The sequence below is a fragment of the Cyclopterus lumpus genome, chromosome 14 (assembly GCF_009769545.1).
Source record: "Cyclopterus lumpus isolate fCycLum1 chromosome 14, fCycLum1.pri, whole genome shotgun sequence".
NCBI lineage: Eukaryota > Metazoa > Chordata > Actinopteri > Perciformes > Cyclopteridae > Cyclopterus > Cyclopterus lumpus.
This window is the reverse complement of record NC_046979.1, coordinates 1,300,001-1,312,256: the sequence shown is the minus strand read 5'-3', so window position 1 is coordinate 1,312,256 and position 12,256 is coordinate 1,300,001. Positions and strand designations below refer to the sequence as shown.

The 12,256-nt window shown below is 43.0% G+C and overlaps 36 non-coding genes across 36 annotated transcripts; all 36 read left to right on the top strand.

The window, feature by feature from the left end:
• The first annotated feature begins 22 nt into the window (after nt 1–22).
• On the top strand, nt 23–94 carry trnap-cgg. Its single transcript has one exon. It is a non-coding gene; the product is annotated as a tRNA-Pro (tRNA).
• A 203-nt stretch (nt 95–297) lies between these two features.
• trnap-cgg lies at nt 298–369 on the top strand. The gene has a single exon. It is a non-coding gene; the product is annotated as a tRNA-Pro (tRNA).
• Nucleotides 370–605: 236 nt separating this feature from the next.
• On the top strand, nt 606–677 carry trnap-cgg. Its single transcript has one exon. It is a non-coding gene; the product is annotated as a tRNA-Pro (tRNA).
• Nucleotides 678–1,162: 485 nt separating this feature from the next.
• trnap-cgg lies at nt 1,163–1,234 on the top strand. The gene has a single exon. It is a non-coding gene; the product is annotated as a tRNA-Pro (tRNA).
• Nucleotides 1,235–1,470: 236 nt separating this feature from the next.
• Nucleotides 1,471–1,542, top strand: trnap-cgg. Its single transcript has one exon. It is a non-coding gene; the product is annotated as a tRNA-Pro (tRNA).
• Nucleotides 1,543–1,778: 236 nt separating this feature from the next.
• On the top strand, nt 1,779–1,850 carry trnap-cgg. The gene has a single exon. It is a non-coding gene; the product is annotated as a tRNA-Pro (tRNA).
• Nucleotides 1,851–2,052: 202 nt separating this feature from the next.
• Nucleotides 2,053–2,124, top strand: trnap-cgg. The gene has a single exon. It is a non-coding gene; the product is annotated as a tRNA-Pro (tRNA).
• A 237-nt stretch (nt 2,125–2,361) lies between these two features.
• On the top strand, nt 2,362–2,433 carry trnap-cgg. The gene has a single exon. It is a non-coding gene; the product is annotated as a tRNA-Pro (tRNA).
• A 203-nt stretch (nt 2,434–2,636) lies between these two features.
• Nucleotides 2,637–2,708, top strand: trnap-cgg. Its single transcript has one exon. It is a non-coding gene; the product is annotated as a tRNA-Pro (tRNA).
• Nucleotides 2,709–2,918: 210 nt separating this feature from the next.
• On the top strand, nt 2,919–2,990 carry trnap-cgg. Its single transcript has one exon. It is a non-coding gene; the product is annotated as a tRNA-Pro (tRNA).
• Nucleotides 2,991–3,226: 236 nt separating this feature from the next.
• Nucleotides 3,227–3,298, top strand: trnap-cgg. The gene has a single exon. It is a non-coding gene; the product is annotated as a tRNA-Pro (tRNA).
• A 203-nt stretch (nt 3,299–3,501) lies between these two features.
• On the top strand, nt 3,502–3,573 carry trnap-cgg. The gene has a single exon. It is a non-coding gene; the product is annotated as a tRNA-Pro (tRNA).
• A 236-nt stretch (nt 3,574–3,809) lies between these two features.
• On the top strand, nt 3,810–3,881 carry trnap-cgg. Its single transcript has one exon. It is a non-coding gene; the product is annotated as a tRNA-Pro (tRNA).
• Nucleotides 3,882–4,083: 202 nt separating this feature from the next.
• trnap-cgg lies at nt 4,084–4,155 on the top strand. Its single transcript has one exon. It is a non-coding gene; the product is annotated as a tRNA-Pro (tRNA).
• Nucleotides 4,156–4,358: 203 nt separating this feature from the next.
• trnap-cgg lies at nt 4,359–4,430 on the top strand. The gene has a single exon. It is a non-coding gene; the product is annotated as a tRNA-Pro (tRNA).
• Nucleotides 4,431–4,666: 236 nt separating this feature from the next.
• Nucleotides 4,667–4,738, top strand: trnap-cgg. The gene has a single exon. It is a non-coding gene; the product is annotated as a tRNA-Pro (tRNA).
• Nucleotides 4,739–5,249: 511 nt separating this feature from the next.
• On the top strand, nt 5,250–5,321 carry trnap-cgg. The gene has a single exon. It is a non-coding gene; the product is annotated as a tRNA-Pro (tRNA).
• Nucleotides 5,322–5,557: 236 nt separating this feature from the next.
• Nucleotides 5,558–5,629, top strand: trnap-cgg. Its single transcript has one exon. It is a non-coding gene; the product is annotated as a tRNA-Pro (tRNA).
• Nucleotides 5,630–5,833: 204 nt separating this feature from the next.
• trnap-cgg lies at nt 5,834–5,905 on the top strand. Its single transcript has one exon. It is a non-coding gene; the product is annotated as a tRNA-Pro (tRNA).
• A 510-nt stretch (nt 5,906–6,415) lies between these two features.
• Nucleotides 6,416–6,487, top strand: trnap-cgg. The gene has a single exon. It is a non-coding gene; the product is annotated as a tRNA-Pro (tRNA).
• Nucleotides 6,488–6,689: 202 nt separating this feature from the next.
• trnap-cgg lies at nt 6,690–6,761 on the top strand. The gene has a single exon. It is a non-coding gene; the product is annotated as a tRNA-Pro (tRNA).
• A 511-nt stretch (nt 6,762–7,272) lies between these two features.
• trnap-cgg lies at nt 7,273–7,344 on the top strand. Its single transcript has one exon. It is a non-coding gene; the product is annotated as a tRNA-Pro (tRNA).
• Nucleotides 7,345–7,547: 203 nt separating this feature from the next.
• trnap-cgg lies at nt 7,548–7,619 on the top strand. Its single transcript has one exon. It is a non-coding gene; the product is annotated as a tRNA-Pro (tRNA).
• Nucleotides 7,620–8,130: 511 nt separating this feature from the next.
• Nucleotides 8,131–8,202, top strand: trnap-cgg. The gene has a single exon. It is a non-coding gene; the product is annotated as a tRNA-Pro (tRNA).
• A 204-nt stretch (nt 8,203–8,406) lies between these two features.
• Nucleotides 8,407–8,478, top strand: trnap-cgg. Its single transcript has one exon. It is a non-coding gene; the product is annotated as a tRNA-Pro (tRNA).
• A 510-nt stretch (nt 8,479–8,988) lies between these two features.
• On the top strand, nt 8,989–9,060 carry trnap-cgg. The gene has a single exon. It is a non-coding gene; the product is annotated as a tRNA-Pro (tRNA).
• A 202-nt stretch (nt 9,061–9,262) lies between these two features.
• Nucleotides 9,263–9,334, top strand: trnap-cgg. Its single transcript has one exon. It is a non-coding gene; the product is annotated as a tRNA-Pro (tRNA).
• A 511-nt stretch (nt 9,335–9,845) lies between these two features.
• Nucleotides 9,846–9,917, top strand: trnap-cgg. Its single transcript has one exon. It is a non-coding gene; the product is annotated as a tRNA-Pro (tRNA).
• Nucleotides 9,918–10,120: 203 nt separating this feature from the next.
• On the top strand, nt 10,121–10,192 carry trnap-cgg. Its single transcript has one exon. It is a non-coding gene; the product is annotated as a tRNA-Pro (tRNA).
• A 236-nt stretch (nt 10,193–10,428) lies between these two features.
• trnap-cgg lies at nt 10,429–10,500 on the top strand. The gene has a single exon. It is a non-coding gene; the product is annotated as a tRNA-Pro (tRNA).
• A 203-nt stretch (nt 10,501–10,703) lies between these two features.
• On the top strand, nt 10,704–10,775 carry trnap-cgg. Its single transcript has one exon. It is a non-coding gene; the product is annotated as a tRNA-Pro (tRNA).
• Nucleotides 10,776–10,985: 210 nt separating this feature from the next.
• On the top strand, nt 10,986–11,057 carry trnap-cgg. The gene has a single exon. It is a non-coding gene; the product is annotated as a tRNA-Pro (tRNA).
• A 236-nt stretch (nt 11,058–11,293) lies between these two features.
• trnap-cgg lies at nt 11,294–11,365 on the top strand. The gene has a single exon. It is a non-coding gene; the product is annotated as a tRNA-Pro (tRNA).
• A 237-nt stretch (nt 11,366–11,602) lies between these two features.
• On the top strand, nt 11,603–11,674 carry trnap-cgg. Its single transcript has one exon. It is a non-coding gene; the product is annotated as a tRNA-Pro (tRNA).
• Nucleotides 11,675–11,877: 203 nt separating this feature from the next.
• On the top strand, nt 11,878–11,949 carry trnap-cgg. Its single transcript has one exon. It is a non-coding gene; the product is annotated as a tRNA-Pro (tRNA).
• A 210-nt stretch (nt 11,950–12,159) lies between these two features.
• Nucleotides 12,160–12,231, top strand: trnap-cgg. Its single transcript has one exon. It is a non-coding gene; the product is annotated as a tRNA-Pro (tRNA).
• Nucleotides 12,232–12,256: the final 25 nt, after the last annotated feature.

The window sequence follows — 12,256 nt, the reverse complement described above, 5'->3', positions numbered from 1 at the left end:
ACAAACAAAGAAACCTTTTATTGGCTCGTTGGTCTAGGGGTATGATTCTCGCTTCGGGTGCGAGAGGTCCCGGGTTCAAATCCCGGACGAGCCCAAGAGTAAGTTTGGCTAATGTAGACTGTTTGATTAAGTCAGCGTAAAAAACGTTTGCTTGACAATCTAGTCAATGCGGTGATGACAGCTAGATTGTCGTTCTGTAGCAAAAATGTAACACGTTCTTGGCAGAACCTTGCATTTCTCTTGTTACGACAATGGAGGATTTCGTCGAAAAGACAACAAACAAAGAAACCTTTTATTGGCTCGTTGGTCTAGGGGTATGATTCTCGCTTCGGGTGCGAGAGGTCCCGGGTTCAAATCCTGGACGAGCCCTACAGTAATTTTGGCTAATGTAGACTGTTTAATTATTTCAGTGAAAAAATGTATAAATGTTTGCTTGACAATCTAGTCATTGCAGTAGCGACAGCTGGACTGTTGCTCTGTAGCAAAAATGTAACACGTTCTTTGCAGAACACTGCATTTCTTTTGTCACGACTTGCTGACTGATTACACGTACCTGACAATGGAGGATTTCGTCGAAAAGACATCAAACAAAGAGACATTTTATTGGCTCGTTGGTCTAGGGGTATGATTCTCGCTTCGGGTGCGAGAGGTCCCGGGTTCAAATCCCGGACGAGCCCAAGAGTAAGTTTGGCTAATGTAGACTGTTTAATTATTTCAGTGTAAAAAACGTTTGCTTGACAATCTAGTCAATGCGGTGATGACAGCTAGATTGTCGTTCTGTAGCAAAAATGTAACACGTTCTTGGCAGAACCTTGCATTTCTCTTGTTACGACAATGGAGGATTTCGTCGAAAAGACAACAAACAAAGAAACCTTTTATTGGCTTGTTGGTCTAGGGGTATGATTCTCGCTTTGGGTGCGAGAGGTCCCGGGTTCAAATCCCGGACGAGCCCAAGATTAATTTGGTCTAATGTAGACTGTTTAATTATTTCGGAGACAAAACGTAAAAACGTTTGCTTGACAATCTAGTCAATGCGGTGATGACAGCTAGATTGTCGTTCTGTAGCAAAAATGTAACACGTTCTTGGCAGAACCTTGCATTTCTCTTGTTACGACAATGGAGGATTTCGTCGAAAAGACAACAAACAAAGAAACCTTTTATTGGCTCGTTGGTCTAGGGGTATGATTCTCGCTTCGGGTGCGAGAGGTCCCGGGTTCAAATCCTGGACGAGCCCAAGAGTAATTTTGGCTAATGTAGACTGTTTAATTATTTCAGTGAAAAAATTTATAAATGTTTGCTTGACAATCTAGTCATTGCAGTAGCGACAGCTGGACTGTTGCTCTGTAGCAAAAATGTAACACGTTCTTGGCAGAACACTGCATTTCTTTTGTCACGACTTGCTGACTGATTACACGTACCTGACAATGGAGGATTTCGTCGAAAAGACAGCAAACAAAGAGACATTTTATTGTCTCGTTGGTCTAGGGGTATGATTCTCGCTTCGGGTGCGAGAGGTCCAGGGTTCAAATCCTGGACGAGCCCTAGAGTAATTTTGGCTAATGTAGACTGTTTAATTATTTCAGTGAAAAAATTCATAAATGTTTGCTTGACAATCTAGTCATTGCAGTAGCGACAGCTGGACTGTTGCTCTGTAGCAAAAATGTAACACGTTCTTGGCAGAACCTTGCATTTCTTTTGTCACGACTTGCTGACTGATTACACGTACCTGACAATGGAGGATTTCGTCGAAAAGACATCAAACAAAGAGACCTTTTATTGGCTCGTTGGTCTAGAGGTATGATTCTCGCTTCGGGTGCGAGAGGTCCCGGGTTCAAATCCCGGACGAGCCCAAGAGTAAGTTTGGCTAATGTAGACTGTTTGATTAAGTCAGCGTAAAAACGTTTGCTTGACAATCTAGTCAATGCGGTGATGACAGCTAGATTGTCGCTCTGTAGCAAAAATGTAACACGTTCTTGGCAGAACCTTGCATTTCTCTTGTTACGACAATGGAGGATTTCGTCGAAAAGACAACAAACAAAGAAACCTTTTATTGGCTCGTTGGTCTAGGGGTATGATTCTCGCTTCGGGTGCGAGAGGTCCCGGGTTCAAATCCCGGACGAGCCCAAGAGTAATTTTGGCTAATGTAGACTGTTTAATTATTTCAGCGAAAAAAATGTATAAATGTTTGCTTGACAATCTAGTCATTGCAGTGACGACAGCTAGATTGTCGCTCTGTAGCAAAAATGTAACACGTTCTTGGCAGAACACTGCATTTCTTTTGTCACGACTTGCTGACTGATTACACGTACCTGACAATGGAGGATTTCGTCGAAAAGACATCAAACAAAGAGACCTTTTATTGGCTCGTTGGTCTAGGGGTATGATTCTCGCTTCGGGTGCGAGAGGTCCCGGGTTCAAATCCCGGACGAGCCCAAGAGTAAGTTTGGCTAATGTAGACTGTTTGATTAAGTCAGCGTAAAAAACGTTTGCTTGACAATCTAGTCAATGCGGTGATGACAGCTAGATTGTCGTTCTGTAGCAAAAATGTAACACGTTCTTGGCAGAACCTTGCATTTCTCTTGTTACGACAATGGAGGATTTCGTTGAAAAGACAACAAACAAAGAAACCTTTTATTGGCTCGTTGGTCTAGGGGTATGATTCTCGCTTCGGGTGCGAGAGGTCCCGGGTTCAAATCCCGGACGAGCCCAAGATTAATTTGGTCTAATGTAGACTGTTTAATTATTTCGGAGACAAAACGTAAAAACGTTTGCTTGACAATCTAGTCAATGCGGTGACGACAGCTAGATTGTCGCTCTGTAGCAAAAATGTAACACGTTCTTGGCAGAACCTTGCATTTCTCTTGTTACGACAATGGAGGATTTCGTCGAAAAGACAACAAACAAAGAAACCTTTTATTGGCTCGTTGGTCTAGGGGTATGATTCTCGCTTCGGGTGCGAGAGGTCCCGGGTTCAAATCCCGGACGAGCCCAAGAGTAATTTTGGCTAATGTAGACTGTTTAATTATTTCAGTGAAAAAATTTATAAATGTTTGCTTGACAATCTAGTCATTGCAGTAGCGACAGCTGGACTGTTGCTCTGTAGCAAAAATGTAACAGGTTCTTGGCAGAACACTGCATTTCTTTTGTCACGACTTGCTGACTGATTACACGTACCTGACAATGGAGGATTTCGTCGAAAAGACATCAAACAAAGAGACATTTTATTGGCTCGTTGGTCTAGGCGTATGATTCTCGCTTCGGGTGCGAGAGGTCCCGGGTTCAAATCCCGGACGAGCCCAAGAGTAAGTTTGGCTAATGTAGACTGTTTGATTAAGTCAGCGTAAAAAACGTTTGCTTGACAATCTAGTCAATGCGGTGATGACAGCTAGATTGTCGTTCTGTAGCAAAAATGTAACACGTTCTTGGCAGAACCTTGCATTTCTCTTGTTACGACAATGTAGGATTTCGTCGAAAAGACAACAAACAAAGAAACCTTTTATTGGCTCGTTGGTCTAGGGGTATGATTCTCGCTTCGGGTGTGAGAGGTCCCGGGTTCAAATCCCGGACGAGCCCATGATTAATTTGTTCTAATGTAGACTGTTTAATTATTTCAGAGACAAAACGTAAAAATGTTTGCTTGACAATCTAGTCATTGCAGTGGCGACAGCTGGACTGTTGCTCTGTAGCAAAAATGTAACAGGTTCTTGGCAGAACACTGCATTTCTTTTGTCACGACTTGCTGACTGATTACACGTACCTGACAATGGAGGATTTCGTCGAAAAGACATCAAACAAAGAGACATTTTATTGGCTCGTTGGTCTAGGCGTATGATTCTCGCTTCGGGTGCGAGAGGTCCCGGGTTCAAATCCCGGACGAGCCCAAGAGTAAGTTTGGCTAATGTAGACTGTTTGATTTTATCAGCGTGAAAACGTTTGCTTGACAACCTACTCATTGCAGTGGCGACAGCTAGATTGTCGCTCTGTAGCAAAAATGTAACACGTTCTTGGCAGAACCTTGCATTTCTCTTGTTACGACAATGGAGGATTTCGTCGAAAAGACAACAAACAAAGAGACCTTTTATTGGCTCGTTGGTCTAGGGGTATGATTCTCGCTTCGGGTGCGAGAGGTCCCGGGTTCAAATCCCGGACGAGCCCAAGAGTAAGTTTGGCTAATGTAGACTGTTTGATTAAGTCAGCGTAAAAAACGTTTGCTTGACAATCTAGTCAATGCGGTGATGACAGCTAGATTGTCGTTCTGTAGCAAAAATGTAACACGTTCTTGGCAGAACCTTGCATTTCTCTTGTTACGACAATGGAGGATTTCGTCGAAAAGACAACAAACAAAGAAACCTTTTATTGGCTCGTTGGTCTAGGGGTATGATTCTCGCTTCGGGTGCGAGAGGTCCCGGGTTCAAATCCCGGACGAGCCCAAGAGTAATTTTGGCTAATGTAGACTGTTTAATTATTTCAGTGAAAAAATTTATAAATGTTTGCTTGACAATCTAGTCATTGCAGTAGCGACAGCTGGACTGTTGCTCTGTAGCAAAAATGTAACACGTTCTTGGCAGAACACTGCATTTCTTTTGTCACGACTTGCTGACTGATTACACGTACCTGACAATGGAGGATTTCGTCGAAAAGACATCAAACAAAGAGACATTTTATTGGCTCGTTGGTCTAGGGGTATGATTCTCGCTTCGGGTGCGAGAGGTCCCGGGTTCAAATCCCGGACGAGCCCAAGAGTAAGTTTGGCTAATGTAGACTGTTTGATTATTTCAGTGTAAAAAACGTTTGCTTGACAATCTAGTCAATGCGGTGATGACAGCTAGATTGTCGTTCTGTAGCAAAAATGTAACACGTTCTTGGCAGAACCTTGCATTTCTCTTGTTACGACAATGGAGGATTTCGTCGAAAAGACAACAAACAAAGAAACCTTTTATTGGCTTGTTGGTCTAGGGGTATGATTCTCGCTTTGGGTGCGAGAGGTCTCGGGTTCAAATCCCGGACGAGCCCAAGATTAATTTGGTCTAATGTAGACTGTTTAATTATTTCAGTGAAAAAATTTATAAATGTTTGCTTGACAATCTAGTCATTGCAGTAGCGACAGCTGGACTGTTGCTCTGTAGCAAAAATGTAACACGTTCTTGGCAGAACACTGCATTTCTTTTGTCACGACTTGCTGACTGATTACACGTACCTGACAATGGAGGATTTCGTCGAAAAGACAGCAAACAAAGAGACATTTTATTGTCTCGTTGGTCTAGGGGTATGATTCTCGCTTCGGGTGCGAGAGGTCCAGGGTTCAAATCCTGGACGAGCCCTAGAGTAATTTTGGCTAATGTAGACTGTTTAATTATTTCAGTGAAAAAATTCATAAATGTTTGCTTGACAATCTAGTCATTGCAGTAGCGACAGCTGGACTGTTGCTCTGTAGCAAAAATGTAACACGTTCTTGGCAGAACCTTGCATTTCTTTTGTCACGACTTGCTGACTGATTACACGTACCTGACAATGGAGGATTTCGTCGAAAAGACATCAAACAAAGAGACCTTTTATTGGCTCGTTGGTCTAGAGGTATGATTCTCGCTTCGGGTGCGAGAGGTCCCGGGTTCAAATCCCGGACGAGCCCAAGAGTAAGTTTGGCTAATGTAGACTGTTTGATTAAGTCAGCGTAAAAAAACGTTTGCTTGACAATCTAGTCAATGCGGTGATGACAGCTAGATTGTCGTTCTGTAGCAAAAATGTAACACGTTCTTGACAGAACCTTGCATTTCTTTTGTTACGACATTGTAGGATTTCGTTGAAAAGACAACAAACAAAGAAACCTTTTATTGGCTCGTTGGTCTAGGGGTATGATTCTCGCTTCGGGTGCGAGAGGTCCCGGGTTCAAATCCCGGACGAGCCCAAGAGTAAGTTTGGCTAATGTAGACTGTTTGATTTTATCAGCGTGAAAACGTTTGCTTGACAACCTACTCATTGCAGTGGCGACAGCTAGATTGTCGCTCTGTAGCAAAAATGTAACACGTTCTTGGCAGAACCTTGCATTTCTCTTGTTACGACAATGGAGGATTTCGTCGAAAAGACAACAAACAAAGAAACCTTTTATTGGCTCGTTGGTCTAGGGGTATGATTCTCGCTTTGGGTGCGAGAGGTCCCGGGTTCAAATCCTGGACGAGCCCTAGAGTAATTTTGGCTAATGTAGACTGTTTAATTATTTCAGTGAAAAAATTCATAAATGTTTGCTTGACAATCTAGTCATTGCAGTAGCGACAGCTGGACTGTTGCTCTGTAGCAAAAATGTAACAGGTTCTTGGCAGAACACTGCATTTATTTTGTCACGACTTGCTGACTGATTACACGTACCTGACAATGGAGGATTTCGTCGAAAAGACATCAAACAAAGAAACCTTTTATTGGCTCATTGGTCTAGGGGTATGATTCTCGCTTCGGGTGCGAGAGGTCCCGGGTTCAAATCCCGGACGAGCCCAAGAGTAAGTTTGGCTAATGTAGACTGTTTGATTTTATCAGCGTGAAAACGTTTGCTTGACAACCTACTCATTGCAGTGGCGACAGCTAGATTGTCGCTCTGTAGCAAAAATGTAACACGTTCTTGGCAGAACCTTGCATTTCTCTTGTTACGACAATGGAGGATTTCGTCGAAAAGACAACAAACAAAGATACCTTTTATTGGCTCATTGGTCTAGGGGTATGATTCTCGCTTCGGGTGCGAGAGGTCCCGGGTTCAAATCCCGGTCGAGCCCAAGAGTAAGTTTGGCTAATGTAGACTGTTTGATTAAGTCAGCGTAAAAAACGTTTGCTTGACAATCTAGTCAATGCGGTGATGACAGCTAGATTGTCGTTCTGTAGCAAAAATGTAACACGTTCTTGGCAGAACCTTGCATTTCTCTTGTTACGACAATGGAGGATTTCGTCGAAAAGACAACAAACAAAGAAACCTTTTATTGGCTTGTTGGTCTAGGGGTATGATTCTCGCTTTGGGTGCGAGAGGTCCCGGGTTCAAATCCCGGACGAGCCCAAGATTAATTTGGTCTAATGTAGACTGTTTAATTATTTCAGAGACAAAACGTAAAAATGTTTGCTTGACAATCTAGTCATTGCAGTGGCGACAGCTGGACTGTTGCTCTGTAGCAAAAATGTAACAGGTTCTTGGCAGAACACTGCATTTCTTTTGTCACGACTTGCTGACTGATTACACGTACCTGACAATGGAGGATTTCGTCGAAAAGACATCAAACAAAGAGACATTTTATTGGCTCGTTGGTCTAGGCGTATGATTCTCGCTTCGGGTGCGAGAGGTCCCGGGTTCAAATCCCGGACGAGCCCAAGAGTAAGTTTGGCTAATGTAGACTGTTTGATTAAGTCAGCGTAAAAAACGTTTGCTTGACAATCTAGTCAATGCGGTGATGACAGCTAGATTGTCGTTCTGTAGCAAAAATGTAACACGTTCTTGGCAGAACCTTGCATTTCTCTTGTTACGACAATGGAGGATTTCGTCGAAAAGACAACAAACAAAGATACCTTTTATTGGCTCATTGGTCTAGGGGTATGATTCTCGCTTCGGGTGCGAGAGGTCCCGGGTTCAAATCCCGGTCGAGCCCAAGAGTAAGTTTGGCTAATGTAGACTGTTTGATTAAGTCAGCGTAAAAAACGTTTGCTTGACAATCTAGTCAATGCGGTGATGACAGCTAGATTGTCGTTCTGTAGCAAAAATGTAACACGTTCTTGGCAGAACCTTGCATTTCTCTTGTTACGACAATGGAGGATTTCGTCGAAAAGACAACAAACAAAGAAACCTTTTATTGGCTCGTTGGTCTAGGGGTATGATTCTCGCTTTGGGTGCGAGAGGTCCCGGGTTCTAATCCTGGACGAGCCCTAGAGTAATTTTGGCTAATGTAGACTGTTTAGTTATTTCAGTGAAAAAATTCATAAATGTTTGCTTGACAATCTAGTCATTGCAGTAGCGACAGCTGGACTGTTGCTCTGTAGCAAAAATGTAACACGTTCTTGGCAGAACCTTGCATTTCTTTTGTCACGACTTGCTGACTGATTACACGTACCTGACAATGGAGGATTTCGTCGAAAAGACATCAAACAAAGAGACCTTTTATTGGCTCGTTGGTCTAGAGGTATGATTCTCGCTTCGGGTGCGAGAGGTCCCGGGTTCAAATCCCGGACGAGCCCAAGAGTAAGTTTGGCTAATGTAGACTGTTTGATTAAGTCAGCGTAAAAAAACGTTTGCTTGACAATCTAGTCAATGCGGTGATGACAGCTAGATTGTCGTTCTGTAGCAAAAATGTAACACGTTCTTGACAGAACCTTGCATTTCTTTTGTTACGACATTGTAGGATTTCGTTGAAAAGACAACAAACAAAGAAACCTTTTATTGGCTCGTTGGTCTAGGGGTATGATTCTCGCTTCGGGTGCGAGAGGTCCCGGGTTCAAATCCCGGACGAGCCCAAGAGTAAGTTTGGCTAATGTAGACTGTTTGATTTTATCAGCGTGAAAACGTTTGCTTGACAACCTACTCATTGCAGTGGCGACAGCTAGATTGTCGCTCTGTAGCAAAAATGTAACACGTTCTTGGCAGAACCTTGCATTTCTCTTGTTACGACAATGGAGGATTTCGTCGAAAAGACAACAAACAAAGAAACCTTTTATTGGCTCGTTGGTCTAGGGGTATGATTCTCGCTTTGGGTGCGAGAGGTCCCGGGTTCAAATCCTGGACGAGCCCTAGAGTAATTTTGGCTAATGTAGACTGTTTAATTATTTCAGTGAAAAAATTCATAAATGTTTGCTTGACAATCTAGTCATTGCAGTAGCGACAGCTGGACTGTTGCTCTGTAGCAAAAATGTAACAGGTTCTTGGCAGAACACTGCATTTATTTTGTCACGACTTGCTGACTGATTACACGTACCTGACAATGGAGGATTTCGTCGAAAAGACATCAAACAAAGAAACCTTTTATTGGCTCGTTGGTCTAGGGGTATGATTCTCGCTTCGGGTGCGAGAGGTCCCGGGTTCAAATCCCGGACGAGCCCAAGAGTAAGTTTGGCTAATGTAGACTGTTTGATTTTATCAGCGTGAAAACGTTTGCTTGACAACCTACTCATTGCAGTGGCGACAGCTAGATTGTCGCTCTGTAGCAAAAATGTAACACGTTCTTGGCAGAACCTTGCATTTCTCTTGTTACGACAATGGAGGATTTCGTCGAAAAGACAACAAACAAAGATACCTTTTATTGGCTCATTGGTCTAGGGGTATGATTCTCGCTTCGGGTGCGAGAGGTCCCGGGTTCAAATCCCGGTCGAGCCCAAGAGTAAGTTTGGCTAATGTAGACTGTTTGATTAAGTCAGCGTAAAAAACGTTTGCTTGACAATCTAGTCAATGCGGTGATGACGGCTAGATTGTCGTTCTGTAGCAAAAATGTAACACGTTCTTGGCAGAACCTTGCATTTCTCTTGTTACGACAATGGAGGATTTCGTCGAAAAGACAACAAACAAAGAAACCTTTTATTGGCTTGTTGGTCTAGGGGTATGATTCTCGCTTTGGGTGCGAGAGGTCCCGGGTTCAAATCCCGGACGAGCCCAAGATTAATTTGGTCTAATGTAGACTGTTTAATTATTTCAGAGACAAAACGTAAAAATGTTTGCTTGACAATCTAGTCATTGCAGTGGCGACAGCTGGACTGTTGCTCTGTAGCAAAAATGTAACAGTTTCTTGGCAGAACACTGCATTTCTTTTGTCACGACTTGCTGACTGATTACACGTACCTGACAATGGAGGATTTCGTCGAAAAGACATCAAACAAAGAGACATTTTATTGGCTCGTTGGTCTAGGCGTATGATTCTCGCTTCGGGTGCGAGAGGTCCCGGGTTCAAATCCCGGACGAGCCCAAGAGTAAGTTTGGCTAATGTAGACTGTTTGATTAAGTCAGCGTAAAAAACGTTTGCTTGACAATCTAGTCAATGCGGTGATGACAGCTAGATTGTCGTTCTGTAGCAAAAATGTAACACGTTCTTGGCAGAACCTTGCATTTCTCTTGTTACGACAATGGAGGATTTCGTCGAAAAGACAACAAACAAAGATACCTTTTATTGGCTCATTGGTCTAGGGGTATGATTCTCGCTTCGGGTGCGAGAGGTCCCGGGTTCTAATCCTGGACGAGCCCTAGAGTAATTTTGGCTAATGTAGACTGTTTAGTTATTTCAGTGAAAAAATTCATAAATGTTTGCTTGACAATCTAGTCATTGCAGTAGCGACAGCTGGACTGTTGCTCTGTAGCAAAAATGTAACAGGTTCTTGGCAGAACCTTGCATTTATTTTGTCACGACTTGCTGACTGATTACACGTACCTGACAATGGAGGATTTCGTCGAAAAGACATCAAACAAAGAAACCTTTTATTGGCTCGTTGGTCTAGGGGTATGATTCTCGCTTCGGGTGCGAGAGGTCCCGGGTTCAAATCCCGGACGAGCCCAAGAGTAAGTTTGGCTAATGTAGACTGTTTGATTAAGTCAGCGTAAAAAACGTTTGCTTGACAATCTAGTCAATGCGTTGATGACAGCTAGATTGTCGTTCTGTAGCAAAAATGTAACACGTTCTTGGCAGAACCTTGCATTTCTCTTGTTACGACAATGGAGGATTTCGTCGAAAAGACAACAAACAAAGAAACCTTTTATTGGCTCGTTGGTCTAGGGGTATGATTCTCACTTCGGGTGCGAGAGGTCCCGGGTTCAAATCCCGGAGGAGCCCAAGATTAATTTGGTTTAATGTAGACTGTTTAATTATTTCGGAGACAAAACGTAAAAACGTTTGCTTGACAATCTAGTCAATGCGGTGACGACAGCTAGATTGTCGCTCTGTAGCAAAAATGTAACACGTTCTTGGCAGAACCTTGCATTTCTTTTGTTACGACAATGTAGGATTTCGTCGAAAAGACAACAAACAAAGAAACCTTTTATTGGCTCGTTGGTCTAGGGGTATGATTCTCACTTCGGGTGCGAGAGGTCCCGGGTTCAAATCCCGGAGGAGCCCAAGAGTAATTTTGGCTAATGTAGACTGTTTAATTATTTCAGTGAAAAAATTTATAAATGTTTGCTTGACAATCTAGTCATTGCAGTAGCGACAGCTGGACTGTTGCTCTGTAGCAAAAATGTAACAGGTTCTTGGCAGAACACTGCATTTCTTTTGTCACGACTTGCTGACTGATTACACGTACCTGACAATGGAGGATTTCGTCGAAAAGACAGCAAACAAAGAGACATTTTATTGGCTCGTTGGTCTAGGGGTATGATTCTCGCTTCGGGTGCGAGAGGTCCCGGGTTCAAATCCCGGACGAGCCCAAGAGTAATTTTGGCTAATGTAGACTGTTTAATTATTTCAGCGAAAAAAATTCATAAATGTTTGCTTGACAATCTAGTCATTGCAGTGACGATAGCTAGATTGTCGCTCTGTAGCAAAAATGTAACACGTTCTTGGCAGACCACTGCATTTCTTTTGTCACGACTTGCTGACTGATTACACGTACCTGACAATGGAGGATTTCGTCGAAAAGACAGCAAACAAAGAGACATTTTATTGGCTCGTTGGTCTATGGGTATGATTCTCGCTTCGGGTGCGAGAGGTCCCGGGTTCAAATCCCGGACGATTCCAAGAGTAAGTTTGGCTAATGTAGACTGTTTGATTAAGTCAGCCTAAAAAACGTTTGCTTGACAATCTAGTCAATGCGGTGATGACAGCTAGATTGTCGTTCTGTAGCAAAAATGTAACACGTTCTTGGCAGAACCTTGCATTTCTCTTGTTACGACAATGGAGGATTTCGTTGAAAAGACAACAAACAAAGAAACCTTTTATTGGCTCGTTGGTCTAGGGGTATGATTCTCGCTTCGGGTGCGAGAGGTCCCGGGTTCAAATCCCGGACGAGCCCAAGAGTAATTTGGTCTAATGTAGACTGTTTAATTATTTCGGAGACAAAACGTAAAAACGTTTGCTTGACAATCTAGTCAATGCGGTGACGACAGCTAGATTGTCGCTCTGTAGCAAAAATGTAACACGTTCTTGGCAGAACCTTGCATTTCTTTTGTTACGACAATGTAGGATTTCGTCGAAAAGACAACAAACAAAGAAACCTTTTATTGGCTCGTTGGTCTAGGGGTATGATTCTCGCTTCGGGTGCGAGAGGTCCCGGGTTCAAATCCCGGACGAGCCCAAGAGTAATTTTGGCTAATGTAGAC